Here is a 13,123-nt window from a genome sequence, read left to right on the forward strand (position 1 = left end):
GATCCCAATTGGAACCCTAATCAGGAGGAAGGAAGCAAGGAAAGCCATGATAGAGTACAGGTCTTTGATAATCAGGGGGAATCAGAGAATCAGTTCCCAATGCAACTAATACAAAATTAGCATTCAAGAGTGCACAAGAGAAGGATGAAACTCCTGCTACTTGGCTTAATTGCCTAAAGCAGAACTTCCAGTTGTACTCCAGAACAGACCCGGACACCAAGGAGGGTCAGGTGCTACTAAAGGTCCAATTTCTTACTACATCTTGGCCTGATAAACAGAGAAAACTGGAAAAGATTGAAGATTGGCCAGAGAAGGACATTAATGAGTTATTGAAAGAAGCATTGAAGGTATATTTAAGGAGGCAAGAAGAAAAAGCAAAGGCCAAGGCTAGTATCATGGTCGCTATAGCTAGAGGAAATGTGGGGGGCAAGCAACTCTATCCTACAATCCAAGGTAACAAAAGAGTGGGAGAGTCCACCACCAGGAGCAGGCAAGGAAACGCCAGTACTGTCAGGGACAGGAGGAATGGAGAGGCCTCAAGCCCCTTTGAGCGAAAGGCGCTGCTGGTACTGTGGAGCAACTGGACCCCCAAAACTGTTCAGCCTAAAGTTGTGAAACCGTGGCTAGCTGATCAGGAGAGCAAAGGAAGCAGCTTTAGAACCAGGGGATCCGGTAGAAGTTTTTAAAGCAGAAACCATGCCTGAGGAGGGAGGAAGATAAGAACCTATATTTAGTAAAAAAAAAAGTAAAGGCTATAAAAGATTTAAAGTTGCACCAAGGGCAGCGAGGGGAGTGGTTAAGATCAGATGGACGGGTGTTTCTAAACAAAGCACTTGCTGGGACAGTGCTAACAGGACCACATAATTTAACTCACTGAGGAGTCCAAGGACTATGTGATCATTTCCTAAGAAATAACTTGTGCATAAGTGTATATGACCTAGCAAAAGCAATTAGAAAAGGCTGTTTAATTTGCCAAAAAGTGAACCAGAAGGTTATGAAAAAGGTAGCAGCTGGAGGGAGGGAATTGACTCTCAGGCCTTTCCAGAGCATAGAGATGGATTTCACTAAGATGCCCCCAGAGTAAGGATAGAAGCATCTACTGGTTATAGTAGATCATCTCACCCATTGGGTAGAAGCCTTCCCGACAAAAAAGGAAACAGCCCAGGTTGTGGCAAGGGTAATCTTGGAGAACATCATCCCCAGATATGGAATGGTGAATACCATAGACTCAGACCGAGGTCCACATTTTGTGGCCCAAACATTGCAAAATATAATTGAAGTTTTAGGAATAAAATGGAGATTACATACTCCGTGGCACCCCCAGAGTTCTGGGAGGATGGAACGGATGAACAAAACTCTCAAAAATTAGTATTAACTAAACTGATCGAAGAAACAAAAATGAATTGGCTAAAGTGTTTGCCCCTAATGCTTTTGCGCATCAGAACAAGACCCAGGTCTGATATAGGGATTTCACCCTATGAAATGATGCTTGGACTGCCATTCTTGTTAACACCCTGTAGCACAGGAGACTATTTGGAAGAAGAAGCAGCTACCAGAAAATATTTAGAAGTCATTGGAAGAACCCTGGAAGGATTCTTCCAAAAAAGAGGATACCTAGATACTAGAAAAAGAGGATACCTCCCCCAAACCTCCCCTCTTGACAGAAAAGCACGTAACATTAACCCAGGAGATTGGGTTTTGAAATAATCCTGCAATAGTAGACCATTAATGCCTAAATTTGAAGGCCCCTTTCAGGTACTCCTCATCGCTAATTCAGCTGTGCGGACCAGAGAAAAGGCTTGGACCCACATCACGAGAATTAAAGGACCAGTCCCACCCGCCAGCATTGGACAAGATTGGTCAGTGTTTCCCTCTGGTATTGGATCAGATTCCACACCACCCTCACCCCCTAACTCAGGACAGGATTCAGCCACATCAGGAGTTAATTCAGCTGAGTATACCATTGTAAAAGGACCAAAAGACTTAAAGTTGACACTCAAAAGGAAGAGCCAAAAAGACTGATGAACTGCATAAGAAAAGAGTTTAGAATCATAACATATCCTAAAGTGTTTTAAGAGATTTGTAAAAGTTAAAAATTGTTAATAGGTAATTCTGGTGAAGTCCTCCCAACTTAGTACCAAAGACTGAGGGTTAATCTTCTGCAGAGTACTCCCCTAAGAGAGACCAAATCAGTAAGGACAGATCAAGAGAGGTTTAACCAGGGAAGCAAATAGAAGAGACTCTAAAGAGCTTGGGAACTTCTCCTTAGTAAAATCCCCAAGAAGCAAGGCCGGGTGGGCAGGCTGTGCAAGATGACCCATACCGGACTCTTGGGAAGGGTAGTAATAATGGCTTTCATTGCTAGTGGTGCTCTGGGGAGCCCAAGAGAGCCGTGCAGTGAGTACTACCAACCCCTCTGTGAGGAAGAAGAAGTAAGTTCTTTGTTGAGAGTCCACACCAATTTAAGCCGTAATTGTGTTAACCTCTCCCAGTTGATCTTTTATCAAGAGAATGAGAAAATCTATTGAATGGCCCGGAACACCGCCACCTCTAGGCAGCAACTCCTGGCAGAGCACCCTGTAGAAGAGGCCTGGTGGTACTTTGAACATGATGCTACTGAAGCAAGCCTGGTAAATCTGGTCAGAGGAAAAGAAATAGTAAAAGCAAGAAGAGAACAAGACCATTTAGCAACACCCCCAAGTAAAAATCTAATAAGAGAAGAATGTATGTTAAGGAAAGGAAGGGGTACAGTACGCCAGTAGGAAGAATGGCTTGTAAAAGGTATTTAGCAGTAAAAGACTCTGCTACGCGGTGGATCCCAAGAGATCCAAATAGAATTTGGCCTGTTAAGAAAAAAGAGAACAAGTGCATTTACAATAAAACATATAGACTTTATGAGTATGATAAAAAAGAGATAAACCTCTTTTGGAGAATGAAAGAAATTTCTAAATATTGGGAGGGCCCAACAGAAACTAATCATACATTTCGGGAGACCCCTAAACACCTGTTTTGGATCTATGCTACTACAGCATCCACTAAATTGCCAAGAGACTGGTCTGGCAGTTGCATCATTAGGATTATAAAACAAGCTTTCTTTATATTACCCAAAGAATCTGGATCAAGTTGAACAGTTCCTATATACAGCGATTTAAGAAAAACCAAATGGAAGAAGCAATATATAGTAAACAAAATTATGAAGCTACAAGCAGTATTAGAGATAATATCTAATCAGACCGCATTAGCTCTTAATCATATTAATGACCAACTCACCTAAACCAAAACAGTAATTTATCAAATCAAATTAGTTGTAGCAGTCGTTTGAAGCATCTTAAACGAAATAAGAAAACTAGCATATGTAAGAAATCAAGAAAGGACTCCTGCACTGGATTCCACTTGTGGGATAACCCATGGACTTTCAAAAGAGGTTGGAAAACTAAAGCCTTCTTCACAGTGTGTACACATGTTAGTTTGCTCTTCTTATTTCCCTGCTTATTTAAAATAGTGACACCTGCCGTACAGAATAACCTACGGATCTCTAAAGAAATTAACCTGAAAAAAAAACAAAAAAAGGAATGAAATTGAGTAACTATGATCACCAAAGTGCTCAGGAATTTTATAATCAATATAAAAATTATAAGAAATTCTATGCTAATGAGCCAAAAATTGCAAGTTGATGCAAGCTTAAGCTTCAGCCTGATCAAAGAAAAAAAGGGGGGACTGTTATGTGTAAAAAAGTTGTCCTTTTTTTTTAAGGCTGCAAAGTTAAACAGGTAGGGCCAGTTGTTGTGAGTTGAAGTTTTGACTGTTTGTTGTTGGTAGCTTCACATTGCAATCACCTCTTGTTAATAGTTTTTCTTCAATTACCTGTTAATGGTTAGAAATCAAGCGCAATTGTCCCCCTGCTGATTCACCTGAGCCTGCAGGTAGCAGGGTGGGGGGGATGACACCAGAGCTAGTATGCAGATGAGAATGCATTTCACCAAATTTTGCAATTTTCCAGGAAAAAAACCCTAAAAACAATGAGCCAACATGGAACTAAGAAACCTAAGTAATGTCCAAAGGTGAGGAACTTAATCCAGTATCTGCTAAGATCCTTTTTACTCCTCACCCTAACCTGAAAGGATGTCAGCTAGGAAGAGGACCTGGAATGTTAGACCAAAAAAGTGGAATTCCCACTACTCCCTCGAGGACGGAAGCCCCAGCTCTGCCTGCATACCAGCGGGCACAGCTGCATCATCCTCCTCCTCCGTGCCACTCCTGGGAGCAGTGGGGTGCGGGTGACCTGTCGTTTCTCCCCAACCTGAGCTGAATTTTTTAAATAAAGCCATTAAAAATGAGAAAGATCTCCTACCCTATTTATTACGCTGGTATTGTCCTTCATAGCAAGAAGCTTCAGAAATTTGCATTTTCCTATGCCCTTTGTACCATGGCAGAGGTTTCTTAAGTAAAAGGTTAAAATTCAACACATAATTCTACAATTTAAAATTTAAATGCTTAGTCCATATTGCTAACTTAATTGAACCCCCCAAAACCTCCATTTCAACAGCAGCCCCTGCCTGGCTTCTGCCTGCCCACACCGTGGGCATCCACGGCTCCTCCTGGGCATGGAGCTCAGTCAGTGCTGGTGCTGGGTGGGCTTTGCTGCTGCTGCCACCTGGACACTGGGGTGACCGCTTGTCCTGGGTTGCAGTGTAAAGATGCATTCTAATGCCATCCTGAAGAGCTGCTGAAACCAGGAGGGGCATTGTTTCTTCCTTATCTCCTGTTAATGGGGCCATCAATGTCTTGCCACATGACTCAGAGATAACTCCCTCCCAGAGCCATTTCTGTTTCATGGCTAATCAAGGACCCACAGCTTGAGGCAGAATGATATCAGCCCACTGTGAGATGCTCTGCCCATGGGGGAGGAGCTAAGCATCCCCAGCTGGATATAATCTGGGTTTTGGGACACAACAAGCAGTCTCTCCACTGGATTCCCAGAGGAACCGCCGCCCTTACCCACTGCTTTTCCAGAGGATGAGAGCTACCAGATTGTTTCGACAGGATCACCACTTCCACAAGTCCATTTCATCTGGACTGCTACCACCACCCTAACTAGCAGGGTGTCAGGCTGTATTCTGACCCTGTCAGTGGTTTTTCTTTTGTATTATTGCATGTATTTTAGGTTTTTTTCCCATTTCCTAATAAATTGTATTTCTGACTTGGAGCCTCTCACTGGTTTTGCTTTCAAACTAGGACACAAATCCATCTCTTTATTTCAACACAGGAATGGGCCATTGCCTACCCTGCAAGCGGGAGTTGGAGGGGGGGGGAGGGTGGGGTGGGGTGGGGTGGGGTGGGGTGGGGTGGGGTGGGGTGGGGTGTCACCTTCAGTATTGCCTAGAGGGCAAGGCCAGGGGGCTCAGGGGCAGGGGAAGGGATGTGTTGGTCTGAGGAGGTGCTGGAAGGTGCTGGGCTGGTCCTGGGGTCCCTAGCGGAACTCGGGTTGGCTGGGATGGGACAGACGGAGATAAAAAAAGGAATGAAGGCAGCTTAGGGAGGCCAATGGGGAGAGCAGGTGGCAGTGGGATCTACGGGGCAATAAGAGGCTTCCTTGTCGACGGTTGTTCTAGGGTCCTCTTCACAGAACACTTGAGAGGGCTGTCCAGGCCGTTACTGCTGCTGGAGAAGCTGCTCACGCTGTCGGTGTGAGGTGCAGCCACTGTCTTCCAACTCCTGTCCCAAGGCGCTCCTGTGCAGAGAGGAGGTGGCTGAGGCCCCAGCTGCCAGTGGCACACAGGGACCCTCGTGCACAGCAGGGCCCAGAGCTGGCAAGGCTCCCCAGCACGGCTGGAGCTGCTGGCACAGCTGGGCCCCACTGGACAGCTGCCCCTCAAGGCCCCGGCCAGCAGGGCACGGCTCTGGGCAGGGTCCCTGGCCAGGAGCGGGCCCCAGAGCACCTCTGCCTTTCAAGGGCAATCTCGGCCCTGCTCTTTCTCCTCCCCACCTCCCTCTGCCTCTGCCCCGTGCCCCTGGGGCTGCTCTTGGCCAGGCAGCCTCAGTGGGAGCCAGCACTGGCTGCAGCCCCAGCGGGCCCCCCAGGACAAGGCCCAGCAATTGAGAGGCCAATGGAAGCACTGGGCAGCAGCAGAACCCTCAGCAGAGTTATTTGGACAATCATGGACTGGCCACAACCCCACTGCAGTCTCAATGGGAATGTTCCCTGACCACGTTAGACTTTCAAAAGAAGCTGTTTGAGGGGGAGAGCAAGAAAACACTCACTGTTTTCTCTTCCAGGAATACCCGATTCCAAAGCAGCCCAACATGAAGACAAGCTCCAAAGAAAGCACGCCTCCCAGTAACCCTAGCCAGCAGACTGTTCCCTGACAGAAACCCCTTCCGAGGCCATCCTGGGCATCGGTAACAGGTCTTGTGGTGCCGGCTGCATCTGTGGGAGCGATGGGGAGCGTGAGCCCGTGCTGTGCTGCACTGCTGAGCTGGCAGCACGGTGGATACGGGCAGGACGTTCTCTGTTTCCCCCAGAGCTGGGGCCTGCAGGCACCTTGCCGGCCCTTGGCACAGGCTGTGCCAGCCAACAAAGCCCAGCAGGCCGGGAGGAGAGCCCGGGGGCAGCGCAGCTGCTTGGGCAGTGGCTGCTGCCAGGGACACGGGCCAAAGCCATCCCTGAGCAGCCAATGCCAGCCCTGGCCCTCCCTGCCCCGTGACAGCACCCCCAGCCCCAGGGGACAGGCTCAGGCCCTGTCAGGACCCAGCGCAGCCCCTGCCCAGTCGGGAGCCAGGGCTGGCTCTGGCCCTGGGCTGGCGGCAGGGCTCCCGCTCGGGGCTGCTCCTGTGCCTTGGGCCTCTGGGCACTCAGGGCCAGCTCCGCAGCAGCTGCAGCGCCAGGGACGTTGCTGCACCAGTCCCGTTTCCCCGGGGCTCTGAACCAGCTCCAGAGGCCTGGAAGCCCAGGCGCCTCCAGCTTTGGCTGCTGCCGGGCCGGGCAAGGGCAGGCCCTGGGGGAAGAGCTGCTGCCACACAGCCCCGGCCAGGGCTGAGCCCGGCACAGCAATTACCTGCTGTGCCTGTGCCCGTGTCTGGCATCGCCTTCCTTCCCGCAGCAGGGGCTGCCAATGAGCCACTGCTTCTCCCTGAGTGTTCCTCCTCCTGAACAGCCTTTTGCTCCATCACTTGAAAAAGGAAAAAAGGGACAACTGGATCAAATGGAAATATTCCCCACTGGGGAGGTGGCACCTTCAGGAGGCAATGCTTGTCTAAGTCACAGGTAAAGATCAGGAAAAAGCCCAGGTAATTGGGGCTGGGCCAGTGCACTCCCTTGTGCAAACAGCTGCACCGCCTGATCTTCTCAGAGACTGGGAAATGGCAGGGGATCTCAGGCCCACAGTAGAGTTGGGGCACCCTGTCAGCTAATGCCAAATTCCATCCTGCAGAGGCTGGGGAGGAATTGCAGCCAGGCCAGGCTGGGAAACAGCCCTGCAGGATGTGAAAGCAGCAGCAGGGCAGCGAGGCTGCCATGGATCCCTTCACGCTGTGCCGGGCACGGTGTGTCCAGATGTGCAGCCAAAGCCCCCGGCTGCTGAGTCCCAGGGGAAGCATGAAGGAAAGGCACCCACCTTGTCCTCCGGGTGCTTCCTTCTGTGTTTGTCTCAGGAATTCATCTGAGTCATGAGACTTTTTGGCTGCAGTATCTTGGGTCTTTCCTTTTGGAGGACCTTAAGAGAAAGTAGTTCCATTTCCCAGGAATGCATCCCACAAAAGCGGGATGCATCCCACAAAAGCGGGGCTCAGCCTGTGGGGTCAGCAGGGACACACTACTCACCCCTGCCATGGGAGCTGGGTTGGGGCCAAGCATCCAGCCCTGGAGCTGGAGAAGTCCTCCCTGCAGACACACCTGTAACTCAACAGCCACAGAAGCTTCTGCCATCTCTGCTGATCTGCACGGGCACCACTGAGCCGCAGCAGCGATGAGGGGATCGTGCAGGGCGCGGGCACACACATGCATGGTTCTGTGCTGGCACCTGCAGCGCTGCCTCCCTGGCCCAGCTTTGGGCTCTGAGCTGGCAGCTCTCCCAGGGGAAAGGCCTTGACCTACCCTCAGCATCTCCCAGAGCCTCAGTCCTGGATGTGGGGCCTTCACCCACAGGTACAGCTGCAAAGAAGGCAGGACAGAAGAGCTCCTGTGGCACTGCAGGAGATCCTCAGGCTGCCCACAAGGCTCAGCCCCGGGGCACAGCCCTGGGCCCGGCCCCTTCCCTCTCTGCTCTTCTCTGTGACTGCACAGAGCACACGGAAGGACACACTGGCACAGCACACGGGAGGAGGACTGAAAGATCAATGCTCCTTCCTCCCACTGACTGCGATCCTGTGGGATCCCTCAGGGATCCAGAAGGGAGCAGGGAAAGATTCTCAGAATCCTTCAGCCCTTACATAATGTTAAGGGAAATGCTTTATAAATGAGCTTTTGTTGCATTGATCCTGATTATTCACTCAGGAAAGGCAGAATGAAAACTTGCCTCCAGCATCCTCCAGGAACTTCAAACCATCCTTCATCAGGACTTCCTGAAAACCCATGTCACGATTCCAGTCTAAAAAGGAGCAGAGATCAGAACCATATCTGTGGCATTCTGGGATCCCCTAATGCTACAGGGAAAAAGGCATTGCAAGGGGGTCGGGTAAGGCTATGGGACCCAGATGGGAATGGACATGGCCAAAGGTGCACAGGGGCCTGGGGAGCTCTGGGCTGGCTCCTGATCACTCTCCACACTCTTTCCCTGCCCTCAGCAACATCCCTGGGAGGGGTGGCTGGAGTAGCCCAGGGCCCTGGGGCTCTCTCCCTCAAACTCACAGAAAATCCTCCCTAAAGCCCTGGGGCAAACTGCAGCAGGCAGTGCCACAGCTATCCCTCCCTCCTACACTCCCTCCTGCCCTCCTTCTGCTGGGACAGCTCCCAGATCCCAAGGGCAAACAGCCAGGCTCTCTCAGGACACACTGGAGCCTTGCTCTCCCCCTCTGTCCTTTCCCCACCATGGGCACCCCATGCAGTCACTGCCAGGTTTCAGGACATGTCTCCCAAGGAGGGACCCCAGCAGGACTGCTCAGGACCCGAGTGCCCTGAGCCTGCTCGGGATAATTCCCCTGGGCTGTGCCGCTCTAGTCCAGGCTGTGCCCGCACTGCCAAGCAGCAGAGAGGGCAGCTCAAGCCTCAGCAGGGCTCAGGCCCAGAGGCACAGCAATTACCTCCTGTGTCTGTGCCTGGCATGGCCTCCCTTCCTGCAGCAGAGGCTGGCACGGAACCACTGCTTCCTCCGGGAAATGCTTCCTTCTGCACAGGCTCTCCTTTCATTTCTGGAGAATGGAAAAGAGACAGCTGGATCAGATGGAAACATTCCTCACTGGGAATGGGGAAGGTGAGGCATCACTTGTGAAAAGAATGGATAAGGATCAGAAAACACCCAGGATTTTGGGACAACCCAAGGCTGCTTCCTTCCTCAAACAGCCCCAACATCTGATCTGCCTGGACATCAGGAAATTGCAGGGGATCTGAGGGTGGGCATGGCCTGTGGTGCAATTGGGGCTGCCTGTCAGCTGATGCCAAATGCCTTCCTGCAGAGGCTGGGCAGAAGCTGCAGCCAGGCCAGGCTGGGAAACAGCCCTGCAGGGCGTGAAAGCAGCAGCGGGGCAGCGAGGCTGCCATGGATCCCTTCCTGCTGTGCCGGGCACGGCGTGTCCAGATGTGCAGCCAAAGCCCCCGGCTGCTGAGTCCCAGGGGCAGCATGAGGGAAATGCACCCACCTTGTCTTCTCTGCAGACATTCCTTCAGCATTTGCCACATGATTTCTAATGGGTCCTGGAATTTCTTGCCGGCCATGTCTTTGGTTTCTCCTGTCGTAGGACCTTAAGAGAAAGTAGTTCCATTTCCCAGGAATGGACCCCACAAAAGCAGGGCTCAGCCTGAGGGTTCAGCAGGGACACACTACTCACCCCTGCCATAGGAGCTGGGCTTTTGTGCAGCATCCAGGGTAGGAGTTGGTGAAGTCGTCCCTGCAGACACATCTGTAACACAACAGCCACAGAAGCTTCTGTCACCTGGTCCTGACCAGTCAGTCAAACATTTCGCCTTGGTGGGACAGTGAGAACATACCTGCAGAATGCTCGGAGGGCTTCACAACTTCAGAGCGCCAGGCTAATGCAGAATCATTCCCAGAATCCCAGTCTGGAAGCAAACCAAGATGAGAACTGTTTCCATTGTGTGCTAGGGCTGGCTCTGGCCCTGGGCTGGCGGCAGGGCTCCCGCTCGGGGCTGCTCCTGTGCCTTGGGGCTCTGGGCACTCAGGGCCAGCTCCGCAGCAGCTGCAGCGCCAGGGACGTTGCTGCACCAGTCCCATTTCCCCGGGGCTCTGAACCAGCTCCAGAGGCCTGGAAGCCGAGGCACCTCCAGCTTTGGCTGCTGCAGGGCCGGGCAAGGGCAGGCCCTGGGGGAAGAGCTGCTGCCACACATCCCCGGCCAGGGCTGAGCCCGGCACAGCAATTACCTGCTGTGCCTGTGCCCGTGTCTGGCATTGCCTTCCTTCCTGCAGCTGGGGCTCGCACCGAAGATGGAGTGCTTCCTTCAAGAAATGCCAACTTCCACTGAAGCATTATGTCCATCTCTTGACAAAGGAAGGGAGACAGCTGCATCAGATTGAGCTGTTCCCCACTTGGGCGGTGGCATCAGAGGTAATATTTGTGAAATTTATGGAGCAGGAAAATGGCCAGATTACAGTGGCATGATGTGAGCACTTCCACCTCCAAACAGACACCCTTTTCCTAATCTGCAGGGCTGGATATAGTGGGGGATCTCAGGGTGTGTTACAGTTTGGGCTGCCTGTCAGCTGATGCCAAATGCCTTCCGGCAGAGGCTGGGCAGAAGCTGCAGCCAGGCCAGGCTGGGAAACAGCCCTGCAGGATGTGAAAGCAGCAGCGGGGCAGCGAGGCTGCCATGGATCCCTTCCCGCTGTGCCAGGCATGGCGTGTCCAGATGTGCAGCCAAAGCCCCTGGCTGCTGAGTCCCAGGGGAAGCATGAGAGAAATGCACCCACCTTCTCTTGTCTGCAGGGGTGCCTTCAGCTCTTGCCTAATCTGTTTGGATGGTTGCAGGGACATCTTATCTGTTGTATCTTGGACTTTCCCTGTTGGAGTACCTTAGAGAAAAATATTTCCAATTCCCAGGAATGGATCCTACAAAAGCAAGGCTCAGCCTCTGAGGTGAGCAGGGACACACTACTCACCACTGTGATGGGAGCTGGGCTTGCGTATAGCATCCAAGGTAGGAGCTGGAGAAGCTGGAGAAGTCCTCCCTGTAGATACATCTGTAACACAACAGCCACAGAAGCTTCTGTCACCTGGTTCCTGCCCGCTTGTCTACAATTCTTCCTTGGTGGCACACTGAGAACATACCTGCAGGAGGCTCCAAGGGCTTCAAAACTTTATTCATCCAAGCTGATGGAGAAGCCTTCCCAGCAACTTCATCTAGAATGGAGCACAGATGAGAACACTTTCCAGGGTGTGCTGGGATCCCGTTTTGCCACAGGAAACTGGGCACTGCAAGGGGGTCGGCTAAGGCCGTGGGAGCCAGATGTGAATAGACATGGCCAAAGGTGCACAGGGGCCTGGGGAGCTCTGGGCTGGCTCCTGGTCACTCTCCACACCCTTTCCCTGCCCTCAGCAACATCCCAGGGAGGAGTGGCTGGAGCAGCACAGGGCCCTGGGGCTCTCTCCCTCAGACACAGAGGAAATCCTCCCTAAAGCCCTGGGGCAAACTGCAGCAGGCAGTGCCACAGCTATGCCTCCCTACCTCCCTCTGTCCCTCCTGCCCTCCTTCTGTGGGGACACCCCCCAGATCCCAAGGGCAACAAGCCAGGCCCTCTCAGGACACACTGGAGCCTTGCTCTCCCCCTCTGTCCTTTCCCCACTGTGGGCACCCCGTGCAGTCGCTGCCAGGTTTCAGGACATGTCTCCCAAGGAGGGACCCCAGCAGGACTGCTCAGGATCCGAGTGCTCTGAGCCTGCTCGGGATAATTCCCCTGGGCTGTGCCGCTCTAGTCCAGGCTGTGCCCGCACTGCCAAGCAGCAGAGAGGGCAGCTGAAGCCTCAGCAGGGCTCAGGCCCAGAGGCACAGCAATTACCTCCTGTGTCTGTGCCTGGCATGGCCTCCCTTCCTGCAGCAGAGGCTGGCACAGAACCACTGCTTCCTCTGGGAAATGCTTCCTTCTGCACAGTCTCTCCTTTCATTTCTGGAAAATGGAAAAGAGACAGCTGGATCAGATGGAAACATTCCTGACTGGGAATGGGGAAGGGGACAATTTCAGGAGGCATCACTTGTGAAAGGAATGGATAAGGATCAGAAAACACCCAGGATTTTGGGACAACCCAAGGCTGCTTCCTTCCCCAAAGAGCCCCAACAGCTGATCTGCCTGGACACCAGGAAGTGCAGGGGATCTGAGGGTGGGCATGTCCGGTGGTCCAGTTTGGGCTGTCTGTCAGCTGATGCCAAATGCCTTCCTGCAGAGGCTGGGCAGAAGCTGCAGCCAGGCCAGGCTGGGAAACAGCCCTGCAGGGCGTGAAAGCAGCAGCGGGGCAGCGAGGCTGCCATGGATCCCTTCCCGCTGTGCCAGGCACGGCGTGTCTAGATGTGCAGCCAAAGTCTTCCCCAGCTGCTGAGACCCAGGGGAAGAATGAGGGAAATGCACCCACCTTGTCTTCTCTGCAGACGTTCCTTCAGCATTTGCCACATGATTACTAATGGGTCCTGGAATTTCTTGCCTGCCATGTCTTTGGTTTCTCCTGTCGGAGGACCTTAAGAGAAAGTAGTTCCATTTCCCAGGAATGGATCCCACAAAAGCAGGGCTCAGCCTGTGGGGTCAGCAGGGACACACTACTCACCCCTGCCATGGGAGCTGGGTTGGGGCCAAGCATCCAGCCCTGGAGCTGGAGAAGTCCTCCCTGCAGACACACCTGTAACTCAACAGCCACAGAAGCTTCTGCCATCTCTGCTGATCTGCACGGGCACCACTGAGCCGCAGCAGCGGTGAGGGGATCGTGCAGGGCGCGGGCACACACGTGCATGGTTCTGTGCTGGCACCTG

The sequence above is a fragment of the Passer domesticus genome, unplaced genomic scaffold, assembly GCF_036417665.1.
Source record: "Passer domesticus isolate bPasDom1 unplaced genomic scaffold, bPasDom1.hap1 HAP1_SCAFFOLD_71, whole genome shotgun sequence".
NCBI lineage: Eukaryota > Metazoa > Chordata > Aves > Passeriformes > Passeridae > Passer > Passer domesticus.